The sequence below is a fragment of the Erpetoichthys calabaricus genome, chromosome 5, assembly GCF_900747795.2.
Source record: "Erpetoichthys calabaricus chromosome 5, fErpCal1.3, whole genome shotgun sequence".
Classification (NCBI taxonomy): domain Eukaryota; kingdom Metazoa; phylum Chordata; class Cladistia; order Polypteriformes; family Polypteridae; genus Erpetoichthys; species Erpetoichthys calabaricus.
Genome location: NC_041398.2, coordinates 250,176,704 through 250,193,172, shown reverse-complemented (window position 1 = coordinate 250,193,172; position 16,469 = coordinate 250,176,704). Strand labels below are relative to the sequence as shown.

General features: G+C 44.0%; 1 protein-coding gene across 1 annotated transcript in view; it reads right to left on the bottom strand.

The window, feature by feature from the left end:
• The window catches only part of pkd2 (polycystic kidney disease 2), a 913,849-nt gene that overhangs the window by 259,787 nt on the left and 637,593 nt on the right, over positions 1-16,469 (bottom strand). The window lies entirely within an intron of this gene.

The following is a 16,469-nucleotide window of genomic DNA, read 5'->3' as shown; positions in this document are numbered from 1 at the left end:
ATAATAAACATAAATTAGCTATCCCAGTTTCTTTCTCTTCAGTTTGTCAATGTTAACATTAGTCATTAACAGATACTTTATTTATCCAGCAGATGGCGTACTACACTCACAATAACTTCAAATTACTAGAATGTTAAACCATAAAGCATTTACTCAAATGAAATAAGTAACTATTCTTAACATATATACATATTATACACGAGGAAACCGTAATACTGTAATTCTATAATAAACAATATGTGTGAAACTCCAAATAGCGTCTACTTTAGCTTCCTCTATATTTAGAAACTGTACTAAAATATATATACTGTATATCCATCCATCCATCCATTTTCCAACCCGCTGAATCCGAACACAGGGTCACAGGGGTCTGCTGGAGCCAATCCCAGTCAACACAGGGCACAAGGCAGGAACCAATCCCGGGCAGGGTAACAACCCACCGCAGATACTGCATATCCAGAATAAAATATTTAAACACATAAACAATATACTTTAAGGACAAACAATTAAATTCCACTAACTTTATAGATAATTACGCAAACTTTCACATTTAAATGAAGCTCCTACTCTACTGCTCAGACGCCACCAAACTAATCTATAAGGTTCAAAGTGAAGCTCTGTGATTGGCCAAGTTCCAACTCAGCACAGGCCAATCACAATAACTAATAAATCAAGGTGGGCGACAACTAATTAAAGGGATACAACACATATATAATATATCGCCTTTTCAACGGTGTTGTTAGACTTAAGTGCAGCGATTGACTCCATCGACCGTTCGATTTTACTGCACAGGCTAGAAAATGACGTTGGGCTCACAGGCAGTGACTGCGCTCACTTGGTTTAGTTCTCATTTATCAAATCGACTCCAATACGTACAGAAATGTGCTGACGGGACTCCATCATTACACACAGACGTTCAATATGGTGTCCCGCAGCGCTCAGGACGCCTTTACTGTTTTCACTTTATAGGCTTCCACTGGGAAGGACACCCAGTTCTACTTTTCTTTTAGATCAAATGAATCTTCTCTGATGTTGTCCTTAATTACTTGTGTTAGTGAATTAAAGGAGTGGATGGCTGAGAACGACTCGTCTTTAAACAAGAGATGTTAATTATTCTGCGGTGGGTTGGCACCCTGCCCGGGATTGGTTCCTGCCTTGTGCCCTGTGTTGGCTGGGATTGGCTCCAGCAGACCCCCGTGACCCTGTGTTTGGATTCAGCGGGTTGGAAAATGGATGGATGGATGGATGGATGTTAATTATTGGAGGGAGTGACGCTGATCACAACAATATCTATCCATTATCCAACCTACTATATCCTAACTACTGGGTCACGGGGGTCTGCTGGAGCCAATCCCAGCCAGCACAGGGCTCAAGGCAGGAAACAAAGCCCAGGCAGGGTGCCAGCCCACCGCAGGGCACACACACACACACACACCAAGCACACAGTAGGGACAATTTAGGATTGCCAATGCACCTAACCTGCATGTCTTTGCACTGTGGGAAGAAACTGGAGTACCCGGAGGAAACCCATGCAGAGAACATGCAAACTCCACACAGGGTGGACCCGAGTCTCCTAATTGCGAGGCAGCAGCGCTACCCACTGCGCCACCATGCCGCCCACAACAATATCTTGTCATCATTTAACTCAGTTGGAATCCCCATTAATTTTACTGAATCAGCCCGTTATCTCGGAGTTCTCTTTGACTCTAGCAGGTCACTTAAAGCGCACATCACAAAGTTGTCTAAATCAGGTTTCTTCCATCTTAAAAATGCTAGGAAATTAAGGCGCTTTCTAAATAAAGAGGATTCTGACTAAATTAATTCCTGCCCTTATTTCTAGTAGGATTGACGACTGCAATGCGGTGTTCACTGGATGTTCAAACTGCTCTTTATACAGCCTCCAGTTAATCTGCAAGAATTATTACAAGAACAAGAAAGTATGAACACATAACTCCAGTTCTCACGTCCTTACACCTGCTAACGGTGAAGTTTAGGGCAGATTTCAAAATCCTCCTTTTAACATTGCAAGAGGTAGCCCGGCCACAGACAGACATGACAATGCAGTGTCGACAACACACACGTTTATTTACACAGCTACTTACACAGTCCAGTCCTTCAGCCGCCTCCACTCCTGTCTTGCAAGCTCCGTCCTTCTTCCACCCGACTCCGGCTCCTTGAATGGAGTGAGGCGGCCCCTTTAATCTTGGCCCAGATGTGCTCCAGGTGCCTGATGATGAACTTCCGGCAGCAGTCTCCAGTGTGGTGGAAGTGCTGCCCTTGCACCTGGAAGCACTCCGGGCATAAACCATCCCTGGTCGATCCAGCACTTCCTGGTGTCCTGGAAGCACTGTCCCCCCAGGGATCAAGGACTGTCCGGGTGCCCAGGGAAAAGAAGAGCCGCTCTCCCGGTTCCTCCTTCCTCCAAGCATCCCGGTGGGGCATGGTTCCTGGCTGTCTATCAAAACATCTAAAGCCTTAAATGGCCAAGGTCCGGCTTACTTGTCTGAACTTATCATGACTTACAAACCTGAGCGCACATTAAGATCTCAAGATGCCGGTCTGCTTAGGATTCCAAGGAATAATAAAATAACAGCGGGAGGTCAAGCTTTTAGTTACAGGGCCCCTAAACTGTGGAGTGGTCTGCCTGCTACTATAGGAGATGCCCCTTCGGTCTCAGCTTGCAAATCCCAGCTGGAGACTCACAACTTCAGTTTAGAACACCCTGACTAGAGCTGCTGATTAACAGTACGGACTGCATCTCTGTTGTTAGTCATTAGCACTAAAACATAAGTAACATGAGAGTTAGAATTGGATACTAACCCTCACCTGTTCTGTTTCTGTTCTCGGTACTCAAATGTGCCACTTGGTGCCAATGCCCACCTGCCTGCCTAAGGTAAAGTCATCTTTGATGGCGGATCACAGGAATCGTGGGGGTAGAGGGGGTCCTATCATCGGATTGGCTGGCCCACTAGACGCGTGTTTGTGGAAGCCGCCACCATCTTTTTCTAGAGCTTTTTTTCCAATTAGTGTAGCCGTGTTTGGTGAATATGTCCTCGCGGTCCGAATTGGAAACACTAAATTTGTGGCAGGCAAAGCAAAAGCTGCCATCACGGACAACAGAATATTCAAGCCATAGTCGAGACTGATACCAGCTTGCACTAAGACATCTGAGTGTCTTTCCGAATGCGTGCTTGGGATAATTAATTAAAATGGCCTGGGATGGGCTATCCATATTTAAGTCAGGCAGACCGGACTGTATATTTTGTTGAAGGCAGAGGTTTGGAGTACCCGACACGGGCGCAGAGCTGGAGGATTGTGTAGGCTTATCTACATCTTTTGGAGTTTCATTTTCCCGTGAAGTAAAGTTTCAGTTCCTGACGTGAGTGCGCTGTGCTCCGTGTTGGTAGCAGTGGAGCCAGCAGCTTGCAGAGGGACAGAGGTTTAAGATGTCTGCTTTTTAATAAGCCACCTATGCACAGCCTTTGGTGTTACCAACCAGAAAATAAAAGAAGAATAGAACGTATACGCTGTTTTAATTAAAGAATGCGGTCAACAAGATCAAAACATGCTGCAAAGTGAACTGTGAGCAGCACGGTGCCTGTCTAGTGGAGGAGACACTGACGGATACGCCCCAAATTCAAACGGGCCGATTGGAAAGCAACTCAGTTTTGAGAATCAAATGTTATTCTTCTCCAGAGTTTTCATTGGACAGACAGAGCACTTCGCAGGGTGGGCACGGCTTGTCTCTGGGGGGACAGTGCCCACCCCAGCCCCCCCGTGGTCATGCCACTGCTCATGGGTCATTTATTCTCATCTATAAAAATTGAACATGAACGAGTTCAAAACTGAAATGGTGAACTATGAACGTGAATGTATTCACTTTAATCTGTGTGAACTACACTTCTGGTGAGGTGTGAACTTGCACAATTAACACTGACACCTGCACTAGGCAGCTGGACTCCTCATAGACATATATAGATAGACGCCGCATTCACTGTGTTGCCCAGTCGACACGATACGTTAGCGCGTACGCCATAATGCGAGTGGCAAAAGTGCCATTTAAACTGATACAGGTAAACGTGGAAACCGGGTTTTCTGATGAGAAAACAATAACGTTTAAAACAGTATCGTTTACATACAACAGATTTTGGTGAATCGTTTAAATGCAATTATTTATATTCATTTATACACTAAAAATGACAATTTTTAAATAATAATAATTATTATTATTATTAAATAATTCCTCTCATACAAGTAACATTTCTCAGACTGCCTTCTTCCATCTCTGTAACATTTCTAGACTTTGTCCTGTTCTTACCCAACACAGTACTGAAGTATTAGTTAATGCCCGAGTCACCTCACGTATAGATTACTGTAATGCTATTCTATCTGGCATCCCACAAAAACGTATCCATCGCTTACAACTTCTTCAAAATTCTGCTGCCAGGATAATAACCTGCTGTTCTCAATCCACTGAACATATTACAGCGATTCTCTCTCAACTTCACTGGCTCCCTGTTAACTACCGATTACAATACTAAATACCGCTCTTAACATTTAAAGCTCTCCACAACCTCACTGATCTCCTCCAGACTTACACTCCTCTCGCTCACTCAGATCCTCATCTGTAGCTCGACTTTCTGTACCGCACATCAAACTCTGTGCTATGGGAGCTCGAGCGTCTCTCATAGTGCTCCTCAACTCTGGAATTCAACTAAAGACATGAGCCTAAAATGATGGTTGTCAATTTCAAACTGTGTTTCCTCGATGTGCTCCATCATCTGAACCAATCTCAGCCCGAACAAACTGATTGATCAAAGATACACTGACAGCTTGTCCTCATGTCGACTGTCAGATAACACGCTCAGCTACTTTGACTTTACACCTTGACTGGACCCTCAGAAGGAATCATCAGACCTCCTTTGTTTTTTAATATGAGCGAGTGGTAGCTTTGATCATATGATGCCGGTACAGCATCTCTTACCAAACCAGCACGGCACACATCACAGGACAGCTTTCTCAAAATCCCGTCTAAGGGCTACCTGACCTCCCACTGCTTCCTGAATGGATTTCTTTGGGAAACTTTCAAAGTTTGAGAAATGTTAACAGCTAACAACAATCTACATAGTCAGGGACTAAATACGTTTAGTCAAAACGCTGTTAGGAGGCTCACTTGAGCACATACAGTGGTGTGAAAAACTATTTGCCCCCTTCCTGATTTCTTATTCTTTTGCATGTTTGTCACACAAAATGTTTCTGATCATCAAACACATTTAACCATTAGTCAAATATAACACAAGTAAACACAAAATGCAGTTTTTAAATGATGGTTTTTATTATTTAGGGAGAAAAAAAATCCAAACCTACATGGCCCTGTGTGAAAAAGTAATTGCCCCCTTGTTAAAAAATAACCTAACTGTGGTGTATCACACCTGAGTTCAATTTCCGTAGCCACCCCCCAGGCCTGATTACTGCCCACACCTGTTTCAATCAAGAAATCACTTAAATAGGAGCTGCCTGACACAGAGAAGTAGACCAAAAGCACCTCAAAAGCTAGACATCATGCCAAGATCCAAAGAAATTCAGGAACAAATGAGAACAAAAGTAACTGAGATCTATCAGTCTGGTAAAGGTTATAAAGCCATTTCTAAAGCTTTGGGACTCCAGCGAACCACAGTGAGAGCCATTATCCACAAATGGCAAAAACATGGAACAGTGGTGAACCTTCCCAGGAGTGGCCGGCCGACCAAAAATTACCCCAAGAGCGCAGAGACGACTCATCCGAGAGGTCACAAAAGACCCCAGGACAACGTCTAAAGAACTGCAGGCCTCACTTGCCTCAATTAAGGTCAGTGTTCACGACTCCACCATAAGAAAGAGACTGGGCAAAAAACGGCCTGCATGCAGATTTCCAAGACGCAAACCACTGTTAAGCAAAAAGAACATTAGGGCTCGTCTCAATTTTGCTAAGAAACATCTCAATGATTGCCAAGACTTTTGGGAAAATACCTTGTGGACTGATGAGACAAAAGTTGAACTTTTTGGAAGGCAAATGTCCCGTTACATCTGGCGTAAAAGGAACACAGCATTTCAGAAAAAGAACATCATACCAACAGTAAAATATGGTGGTGGTAGTGTGATGGTCTGGGGTTGTTTTGCTGCTTCAGGACCTGGAAGGCTTGCTGTGATAGATGGAACCATGAATTCTACTGTCTACCAAAAAATCCTGAAGGAGAATGTCCGGCCATCTGTTCGTCAACTCAAGCTGAAGCGATCTTGGGTGCTGCAACAGGACAATGACCCAAAAACACACCAGCAAATCCACCTCTGAATGGCTGAAGAAAAACAAAATGAAGACTTTGGAGTGGCCTAGTCAAAGTCCTGACCTGAATCCAATTGAGATGCTATGGCATGACCTTAAAAAGGCGGTTCATGCTAGAAAACCCTCAAATAAAGCTGAATTACAACAATTTTGCAAAGATGAGTGGGCCAAAATTCCTCCAGAGCGCTGTAAAAGACTCATTGCAAGTTATCGCAAACGCTTGATTGCAGTTATTGCTGCTAAGGGTGGCCCAACCAGTTATTAGGTTCAGGGGGCAATTACTTTTTCACACAGGGCCATGTAGGTTTGGATTTTTTTTTCTCCCTAAATAATAAAAACCACCATTTACAAACTGCATTTTGTGTTTACTTGTGTTATATTTGACTAATGGTTAAATGTGTTTGATGATCAGAAACTTTTTGTGTGACAAACATGCAAAAGAATAAGAAATCAGGAAGGGGGCAAATAGTTTTTCACACCACTGTAAATGCATAGCTTTGCTAGCTTAGCCTGGCGTAGCTAAAGTTAAGATTATAAAACGGGATTTTCTAATGGTCAAATAAAACCAAAACAATTGTTCAGCTTTACCTATGAAATGTAATCCCATGTGATCTGCTTTGGAGCATACAGCGGTTTGTAAAATCCCAGGCAGCACATGCGCGAGGCATCTTTATCCATTACTTCACTCCAAAGCAGTGCCACTCGCAATATGGCGGCGATGTTGACGTACGATGCTGCTGGTCACAAGGCGTCTAGTAATTCTATGTCTATGGGCTGGACTCCTTACCAGGTGGGGTCCTCACAGACTTAGTTGTCCACAATAACGCCTGAAGGGATATTTCTTTGTTAGCCTCCAGACCATACAGTACAGAAAGCCAAGCCACTTGTAGTGTTATGTAGGATAGCTACAACAATTCCTCCGGTCACAGTTAACACAATGAACACTGGGAGAGGCTCACACTGATGATGTGACATGACACAGACAAAGAAAGGATTCGTGAAGTTGTTAAAGGTATGGTAGGCAACAGTGACAATGACACAAAATAATAAAATTTTTAAAATTGATGTCAAATCTACACAATGTCCCAAGAAGGATGAGAGAAAAAGGGATGTAAAACAATCAATATTTAAGAGACTTATTATACAGTACATACAGTGAAGTTTGAATACACACACCAGTCCGTCGGAACTGAACGTGGTTGTAGGTCGGCGACTGCTTGTGTTAATTTAATAAAGCAACACATGCAAAGAAAGAAATCACAATGGTCAGGTCAGGTCAGGTTGGGAGCCCAAACTGGTACAGCTTGTTGCCGCACCAGTCACATGACAAAATAGCTCAGGATCTCAGTTGGCAATAAGGCAGACACGCGGTCCAGTCCCACCCTCCAGAAATGACCCTCTACCTGCTGTAGCCAAGCCTGGTCCAGCCATCCGGCTCCTCAACAATGAGGGTCCTGTGATTACCCTCGGGTAATGGTGCCACATGACCGTAGTGCCATACCTGTCATGTGCCTCATTGTAAGCAACACAAAGTCAAACCAGCAGGACCCAAGGAAGAGACACAGTACCAAAGGAGTCCAGTCTTCATCTCAGGTCTCTGGATGGCATCCATGTCTCACAAACAGGAAGCAGCAGGACTCTAAAGACTTGGACCTTCGTCCTTTTGCGCCACACACTCTTTTGCAACGACCTCATGACACCCCTATGCTCTCCCAATTCGTCTACTGTCTTCATAGGAAGGGTCACCAGAGTCACATGAATGTCACTGCCGAGGTCAGTAAACCTCTCGATGACAAGGTCGACCCTCTCTCCACAGACAGACACACTGCTGATGGCCATGCCCAAGTCTCATTGTTGTGCTCTGTGGAGGTCCGGCCCTTAAAAGGGGGTCCGTCGACCACCAAGACAAGGCGAGCGTCCTCGCTGCAGCAGCTCTCAACACGTTTGCAGATTTCCCCAGTCACAATGGTGTAGACTTCTTCAGGCTCATGGCGGTTCATTCTGGTTTCTACCACAGCAGGTGAAGTTTCCAAAAGAACTGATTCACGGGAAATGAGCTGGAAACCACTGAGCTGCAATTACCGGAACGCCGGGAATACCCTAAAGGAGTGCAAACCACGCAACTGAGGATAATGACAGGAGCCAAATGTGGCAAGAAATCTGAACAGTGACGTCCGTCCTCCAGAAGAAATTCAGAAAAGTGTTGCTTCATATTAAAATTCGAGAAGAGTTTGTCTCCTTACAGCTCTTTGACAAAGTGCCATCTGCCCCCTGAAAAGTGATGAAAAGAAAAGGAATTGTCCCCTGGGTCCCTGCACGCCTTTGAGGTGTCATCAAGTAAAGCAAAGCAAGTGTGACAGGAGATCAAGTGCTGCTTATTCTATAAAGATCTAAAATGGCCTACACACATTTCTTGGGACACCCCCCCTTAATAAAGACCCTAAATAATTGGATTCAATGGATTTTTCAGACTCACTGTGTTCTTGGAATTCGTATCACACACTCACACCTCCAGTCGCACAATGAGACAACCAAAATGGAGAAAACTCATCAGTCTGCTGTTTGGTGCCATCATGCGTCCCACCCTGAAGGCCACCAAAATGTAAAGCAGCGAGTTTTCGGAGGAGATCAGATAGAAAATGACAGACAAGAAGGTCAAAGGCAAAGGCTAGAAAACCAGCTTGATGTTCCAGTGACATCAGTTACAAATATTATAAAGTGGAAGGCCCAGGGGACTGTCACCCACCTCCCTGGTCGCTGCCGAAAGAGGAACATCGACCCTAGAGTGGGCAGAAGGAGTGAGGACAGTGAGGATGGCAGACAGAAAGCCACAGGACAACTCCTGAAGAGACACAAGCTGAACTCCAAGGTCCACCTGTGTCTGACCGCACCGCCTGTCTTCCCTTTTTGAATGGAAGAAGATCCCGGGAGACCCCCACATACAACAAAAGCCAGACTGGAATTTGCTGAAGAACCCACAATGATTCTGGGAGAAGGTCCTTTGGACAGCTGAGACCAAACTGGAGCTTTGTACGCAAGTCACATCAGACAAAAAAAATGAAGATTTTAAAGTAAAGACCACCAGACCTGCTGTGAAACATGGAGGAGGTTCCCTTATGTTTTGGGACTGCTTTGCTGCATCTGGCACGGGGGGGACGTTGAGTCTGTACAGGGAGCAATGACATCTCAAGACCATCATGAGATTCTGGAGCAGAACGCCCTGCCGAGTGTCAGTCAGTCACTGGTCTCATGGACCCTCCAACAGGATAAGGAGCCGAAACACACAGCGAAAAGCCCCCAAGAATGACGAAGAACACAACATTGGACTCTTCTGAAGGGGCCTTCTAGAAGCCCTGATTTAAATCTCATCGAGCATCTATGGAAAGAACTCAACCCAACGCAGTCTGGAGAAGAGACCCCATCACACCTGACCCAGCTTGAGCAGTCAGGACAAGTGACAGAAGTCTCATGGAGGCCACCAGGAGATGCTTGTGTGCAGGGATGGCAAAGTCTAAAGTTAATGGAACCACATATAAGGTGAAGGGTCCCATCATTCTGTATTATTATTTTGAGACATTCTGTTGAATCCAAACTCTAAAGTAAAGTCTGACTGACAATGACGGGTGACAAGTGATTTCAGAGACCAGTTGGTCTTTGTGGCGGGGTACCAACACATTTGTCCAGGTCTGTGTTCACAGAGTGCCTTTGAATTGTCAGCGGTTCTCTTTAAGGTCCGACCTTTTCAGGGTTTCTTGGGTGAGGGAAGAACTGCCAAGGCTGTGCCAGTCGTATATGGGGATCCTTTTCTGATAAGAAATGTCAGCTTGAGATGCCTTACAAGGCAATTCATTTTTAGCCATGGCAGGGGATGCGACTCAAGCACGGTCAGACGACAAGTCAGTGCAGAGATTTAGGTTAATATAGCGCCTTTTGTAGTAGAAACTACATATTTAGGTAACTTTCATCTTTCTACAATATGAGTAATGCCAACTAACGTGAATCACTCATCGCCACAGCAGCAGTGACCATTTGGACTGTGTCAATTTCCCAGTATAGTTTACCCCAAATGTTTTACTACTCCACAAGTTTTAGTGAATGTCATGGCTACACCAGGAGTCGGTGCTGGAGATGTTGCCCTAACCACTGTGATTTTATATAGCGCCTTTCATACTGAACATCTTGCCATTGTGATCCCAAGTGTCATAAGAATGACAAAAAGACATCAAAAAAGGTTTGGGGCAGCCACCCGTATACAGTAATATGCCCTGTCTGCAAATGGGTAAATATATTTGTGAGATGTTCACAAGTCAGAGTCCAAAATAGAACTGATGCTGGTTAGCAAAGATGGCGGCTTTATGCGCCGGGACTGGAAGTGACGTCATCAGAGGTGCTGGAACTGGAAGTGACATCAGAGGTGACAGAACCGTACAGGATTTCCCATGGATGGTCTGCATGGGATTGAGAGAGAAAGTCAGTGCACCTCGCCACCCTCTGGTCTGGCATGGAATTACTACTATTCAGGCCCTTTAGCTGTCACCCAATCGCACATGTGTGACACCAAGTAAGGACATAAAAATACCTTGCTTTCATATTTTTACAATATCAGCATTGCCCAGTGAAGTGAAACACCAGAAATCATTGGTGGGTCTGTCAGATTTATGCTTAGGATTTTATATAGTGCCTTTCATAGTGCAGCCACCTGCAATTTCATGACGTGTCCTATGTCATTTTCTTTCAGTGTTCTAACTCAAGATCAAATCCAGTGAAATGACTCACACATGGTGGAGTGGAGTGGATGTTTGAGCCATGGGGTTGATCCTTAAGATTTTATATAGTGCCTTTCATGGTGCACAGCCCCTTCATCGCATGTGTCATTTACTTTTCATAAAATTAAAGTAAGATCAATGAAATGATTCACTCATGGTCACATATGGAAAGTTTCGGTCATGGCATTGATTCTTTTGATGTTATATAGCGCCTTTCATACTGAAGGCCAATACAACACCTGTCAAGTGTATTTAAATTTTAAAAGGTGAAGAAAACCACTCGTGTATTTCCAAGGACTAAACAGCTTTTTGGCCGCTATACCTTCAGCGGGTCATTAAACTCTTTTTCAATATAATGTGCCAATCTTTGCTCCCTGGCACTTCCGTGGTCTTAATGTATCCTGGTCTTGTCTCTTCTCCCCGAGTTAGTCATTTGGGAGCGGCATCCCGTCCAGAGCTGGCTCATGCAGGTTCTTAGAGGGATGGGTGGGTGACGGGGGCTCAGTGACGCCAACGCCCGGCCCCCTCCTGGTCGAACTGAACTGAGCTTGTGGAGAGGATGTTGAGTAATGAGGGATTGACGGTGAAATCGTCATCACGAATTCATGGCGGGTTCTCCACCCTGGGGGCACAGCGACTCCTAAATAAGAGCAGCGGGAGAAGCCGTCGGCAATGCAGAGAAAGCACCGCCGCCAACGCGCGTCTTCAGACCGATAAACGACGACAGCCGCAGCCTTCAGCGCACCTTCAGCAGTCGAGGTAAGCCGAGCGGATCTCTCCTCGCTCTTTCCTGGGGGATTTCCATCCAGTAGAAGACTGGTGATCGATGAGCATTAGGAACAACGAGAAATGAAATAATTAGGGTGACAGACAGTTGGCATGTGAGTGGGGACTTCGGGCAGTGCGCGCAGGGAGCTGGCATTATGAACTCTTAGTGCCAAAAAAGGAAATGTAATCAACAATAAAAAATACTAAGATATTATTATTTAAAAGAATGTGCTCAGCTACCAAATAATCGATAACGGCAATTACATCAAACCGCACTGCACATCCTCTCCTTCAGGTCACCGCTCCGTGCAGGCCTTACCGAACCCGTTAAATCAAATCAGGGTCTCGGTGGAGGAGCAAATGGCGCTCAAGACCGGGAGCAACTCAGGACGGGACGTGTGTCCGTGACATAACATGAATTGGGGGGGGGTCTGGATTTACGGAATTACCTCCGTCTTCATCCGCAAGCTGCTAATGAATAAAGTACGAGTGAGCGCGTGTGCCTCAGAAACAATCAGCGGACATGTAGAGGAGTTTAGGAACAAGTTTACGGTGCAGGGACAGCACGGACATGAGACTAGAATCAGATTTATATTGTTCTTAATGTCGTGGGCTTAACGTGTTCAAACTTTACATAAGAAAGCGCAGCTCTGCACAGATCTGGAAGGGGTCTCTGAAAATAATTATAAAAATAATCAAAGCCTTTACTGTTACAGAGGAAAGATGACGAAGGTGTGGATACTCCTGACGTGTCTCTGGACGGCCATCAGCTGCTCGCCGGTAAGCACCGGAACCTCAGTGACACTGTCATTGATTCATGAATCGATTAACCAGTCCATTGATCAATCATGTAGTGCCTTTCACATCTATCTATCTATCTATCTATCTATCTATCTATCTATCTATCTATCTATCTATCTATCTATCTATCTATCTATCATATAGTGCCTTTCATCTATCTATCTATCATATAGTGCCTTTCATTTATCTATCTATCTATCTATCTATCTATCTATCTATCTATCTATCTATCTATCTATCTATCTATCTATCTATCTATCTATCATATAGTGCCTTTCACATCTATCTATCTATCTATCTATCTATCTATCTATCTATCTATCTATCTATCTATCTATCTATCTATCATATAGTGCCTTTCATCTATCTATCTATCATATAGTGCCTTTCATCTATCTATCTATCTATCTATCTATCTATCTATCTATCTATCTATCTATCTATCTATCTATCTATCTATCTATCTATCTATCTATCATATAGTGCCTTTCATCTATCTATCTATCTATCTATCTATCTATCTATCTATCTATCTATCTATCTATCTATCTATCTATCTATCTATTCAGACCCTTTCATGTTCTGCTCATGTTACTCTTTTTTGTTAAATTAATCAATTTGCCATTTTTCTCCCATCATCTCAAGTCGACAATGACAAAGTGACAACATGGTCTCAAAAAGGTTATGCAAATTTATTAAAAATCCAAAACTGAAACCTTTCCTTCCCAGAAGTATTCAGACCCTTTTCTGTGACCCTCCAGATTGTGCTCAGGCGCCTCCTGTTGGCTTGAATTCTCCTTGAGATGTTTCTAGAACTCTAATTGGTGTCCACCTGTGACTTGTTGAACTGACTTAGAAAGTCACACTGTGTCCCTGCGTGTATAGAAGATTCCACAATTCACACTGCAGGTTGGGACAAGAACCCAGCCATGAACTCCAAGAAACTCTCTGTGGAACTCTATGATCAGCCTGTGGTGAGGAGCAGAAGACGGCGAGGGGATCAATCCACTTGTACAGCTTTGAGTGTCCCAGGATCCTCAATTGTGAATTGTGAAATGGAGGTTTGGAGGCACCAGGACTCATCCTAAAGTTTGCCAACCTGAGTAACTGGGCAAGGAGGGTGACTCTAAAAGAGCTTTAGAAGTCCTCTACTGAGATAGGAGGCACTACCAGCAGGACGGCCATTTCAGCAGCACTCCCTCAATTAGCTGTTTATGGTGCAGTGCTTGACTCCAGCTTGGAGTTTGTCAAATGGGCTATAATGGACTCTGAGAGCCGAGCAAAGAGATTCCCTCATCTGATGAGGTAAAAAATGAACTCTTTAGGCAGAACTTCAAGCACTAAGTCTGACAAGGACTAAGCCCTGCTCATCAACTGATTAATCCTAGTGGTGCTAAGGTGACTGGGATGCTGGTCAGAACTGAGTGATGGATGGATGAAGCCAAATACAGAGAAGTGCCACAGAGTGCACAGCACCTCAGACCAGGGTGGTGGTCCAAGGACCCGAAGTACATTCTAGACAATGCTGAAGTGACTTTGTTATGAAGCTCTGATTGTCCCAAATCCCAGACTGAAACCCCTCAGGAGAAGTGTGGAGAGACCTGAAGATGGCAGCTTACCATCCCATCATATCCATTCTAATGGAGTTTGAGTGGTTCTGCCAGGAAGAATGGGGTCAACTGCCCAAATCCAGGGCTGCAAAGCTTGTAGAGAAGTCAAAACTGCTGCCCCAGAGCTGCATTAAGGCTCTGAGTACTCTAATGGATGATGGATTACACTTTTGATAATAAAATGGAAGGTACACAATTTGTCACTTTGTCATTATGGGTTTCTGATGGACACAAACATCAAGAGTGTCAGTTAAGAACTAAATCTTATAACACAATTACGTGTGCAGGAAGTGAGGAATGTGAAGATGTCCTCGGTCCTCTGCGTTCAGCTCCTTTATTGTCTGCCACGCTCTTCAGATCAGATTAGTGAATTGTTTCAGGACATAACTTTACCTCACAATGACGTGTGGCCAAAGAGAACAGAAACCGCCAATCTCCTCCACTGGCCTGCTCCTCACGGCCATGGAGTGCCCATGCAACTGCATATAATATGGAACATGTTGCCACCTAGAACTGATCAGTGTATTTTCCAACATGATGGCGCACCACATCACAAGGCAGAAGTGAGAGCAAAGCAGCTTAGAGATCATGACATTGGAAGTTTGGACCCTTGGCCAGGAAAGTCTCCAGATTTTAATTAAATTGAGATCCGGTGGTCATTTCTCATAAAAGCAGATGGACAAGCAAGAAGCCCACCTATTAGGATCAAGTCCAAGCACTAAAAAGACAAGAACAGACCACCACCAGTCAGGATTGAGGCCAGAAGTGGGTATCCAGCATGCCAGAGCGAAGTGTAGAAGTTATGAAGGAGAAGGGGCAACGCTGCCAATACGGACTCTTTACAAAAAAATTGATGGACTGGCCAATTAAAGCCTTTGAAACTTCGGAAATGTTTAGAATTGGTCTTCAGTATATTATAGAAACGTGTAAAAAAAAATCTGAAAATGTTGAAGCACTGCTAACCCTAACCCTTGCCAACTACTGTAAAGTGTATCATTATTATTAATAATAATATTACTTTTATCATTATTATTATTATTATTATTATTATTAACTATTATTATTATTTTATTGTTATTATTATTATTATTATTATTACCATTATGCGCCCAGCCTGGCTCAGCAGCTTCTGCTCTGCGATGTCCCACTTGCGACTGACTTGATTTTCTGTTGTTTTCTCCGTAGATTTTGGTTCCCCAGCGTCACAGACAGCGGACATCAAGCAGTGAAGAGGTAGGAAAAAAACGAAAGAGTGCAACAAACCCGCCGTCCCGACGAGACAGACGAGTGTGGCAGATGAGCTCACTGAGAAGAAAGTCCGACTTACAGGAGAGCAAATCACCGTCACGTGACGTTCAAAATGCACCGACTCCTCCTTCACACTTAACACCCAATCAGGGTCACTTTCAGGTCCAAGCACGCCCATCACGTCCGCACTGGTAGAGCAAAGCTTCTCGGTGGACGAGGAGCCAGCGGCGACTACTGAAAGGCACTACATACAATTCGGTTCAATGAATTATTTACAGATACCGCACGCCTATAACTTCAAGGCGCTATATAGAGCTCCATGGCAAAAAGGATCTACGTGTCAGGATGCAAACTGAGCCTTTGCTTTTAAATGTCTGCGCCTTGCCGTGATGAAGACTCCTAGACTTGTTCAGTGCAGTCGTTTCCGGTCCTGCACAGACTCGGTTTTGTAGTTGATCAGTGTACCTTGGCCACTAGGGGGCGACAAAGCTGCAGGCCAAAGACCCTGCGTGAGGACGGCAGATGGGAAAGTGCGGGGGCTCAAAACGCAACTCAACTTTCTTGTTTTCCTTCTTTCTTCCAGGTTTATCTTCCTCATCGACATCATCCTCATCAACCTCATCATCAGCTACCATGCCAGGTATTTTTTTTTTAATCAAGAACAGCAATAAAAAAATGTCACTTTATTTTCAATATTCCAAAAGTACGCCATGTAGGTTTGGATAGTTTTTTTCCCCTTAATCAATAAAATCATCACTTAAAAACTGAATTTTGTGTTTACTTGGGTTATCTTTGTCTAATATTTAAATATGTTTGATGATCTGAAACATTTAAATGTGACAAATATACAAAAAAATAAGAAATCAGGAAGGGGGCAAATACTTTTTCACAGCACTGTAGATGATGGCCTAACATCTATCTATCTATCTATCTATCTATCTATCTATCTATCTA